This window comes from Hippocampus comes, unplaced genomic scaffold, assembly GCF_001891065.2.
Source record: "Hippocampus comes isolate QL1 unplaced genomic scaffold, H_comes_QL1_v1.1 scaffold62, whole genome shotgun sequence".
Classification (NCBI taxonomy): Eukaryota; Metazoa; Chordata; class Actinopteri; order Syngnathiformes; family Syngnathidae; genus Hippocampus; species Hippocampus comes.
In genome coordinates this window covers 650,159-651,847 of record NW_017806062.1, presented here as the reverse complement: position 1 = coordinate 651,847, position 1,689 = coordinate 650,159, and positions in this window count along the sequence as shown.

Here is a 1,689-nt window from a genome sequence, read left to right as displayed (position 1 = left end):
GCCCCCCGCCTACGCTGGGATCGGCTCCAGCACCCCCCCATGACCCTTGTGCGGATAAAGCGGATCAGAAAATGGATGGATGGAAAATTGAGTCTCTCTCCCTCTTTCTCTCTCACTCCCCTGCTCTGCCCCCTTTCTCATTCCATCTCAGGCTGGCAACCGGTTCAGGGTGTCCCCCGCCTACGCTGGGATCGGCTCCAGCACCCCCCCATGACCCTTGTGCGGATAAAGCAGATCGGAAAATGGATGGATGGAAAATTGAGTCTCTCTCTCCTTCTTTCTCTCTCACTCCCCCACTCTGCCCCCTCTTTCTCATTCCATCTCTCTCTAACCCTCTGACTTCTTTCTTCTCTCTCTCTCTGGTGACAAACAGAATGCCAAAAATCTAGACGTGAGTACGCATGCTCTACACACACACACACACACACACACACACACACACACACAAAAAAAACGTGCATTGTTCAGAGGGTTTCAAAAATCTGCTCATTTCCAAAATTGGAAATGAACGGAAATTAACCAGAAATTGACATAATAGAAGTTTACCTTTTTAGTAGGGAATTTGAATGCAGTGGGGGAAATTTAGCATCACGCTACCGAAAACAAGATTTCTTGCAAGTAGGCTACAGTGGTGCCTTGACATACATGTGCTCCAAGTGAATTTTTCAAGTTGCGTGTTAAAAGACAAAAATTTAAGGTACGAGCAGGCTTCGGATGTGTCGCCGCTCAAGTGAAGTCAGAAAAAAAATATGGAGAAATTAATGTCCTGCGATGGCCTCTCATGTGGGCTAGCAGAGCTATCTATTTCGCATGGATGTATACTAACGCCAAAGCAAAAGAACATGATGCCTTTCCAGTCAGTTCCCCTCAATACCAACTTCATTCTGCTTCAAAGATTCAAATTTGTCATCCAACAATAGAAGCTTCCCTCCCGTGTGTGCAGAGAGAGCAGCTGACCGAGGTGATCCTGAGGCTGCTGGGAGCCTGGGGGGACCCCTTGTCACAACTGCACCAGAGCATGCGCCAGGACCAGAACAGGAACAAGAACCGTGCGCGGGACTTCAATCACTTGAGCTCCAACAAGGCTCTGGAGATGAGCGATGTGATGCAAGAGCTGAGGGACGGCGTCCTAAAAATGGCAGAGAAGGTGAGCTTGATGACTTTCGCTTTGCTTTGTATTGGATAGCATGAGATGGGAGGGGTAAAAAATAATTTCAAAATAATTGTCAAAAATAAAGCTCAATTTAAAAAAATTAATTAGGGAACCACCAAATTAAGTATAAGAAAAAGTATTTTAAAAAGCTTAAACAAAAGTGAAGTGGCAGACATTTTTTTTAAGTTGGAAAAAGTACATTACTATTGGACTACTGTATTTTGAATAGGGTTGTTTAAAATAAAAAAAATAAAAAAGCACTTAAACACTGGTCAACAAATGTTTTCCCTTTTTTTAATCGGAGATGCAAGTCAACTTTTCTGAATTTTTTTTGCGCCACCTCCGAAACTGCCCTCAATTTTTTTTCCTCTAGCACATCAGGTTTTCATGATAATAATAATTTTAAAAAGCAAACGTATTGAACTATACTAATACATATTTTTGGTGGTGATTATCACTCGAGGAAGCCTTAAAGAAATATGACCTCGTGGATCTCGACTCATATTCATAATTTGGAGTAAAATGTTTTTATTTTT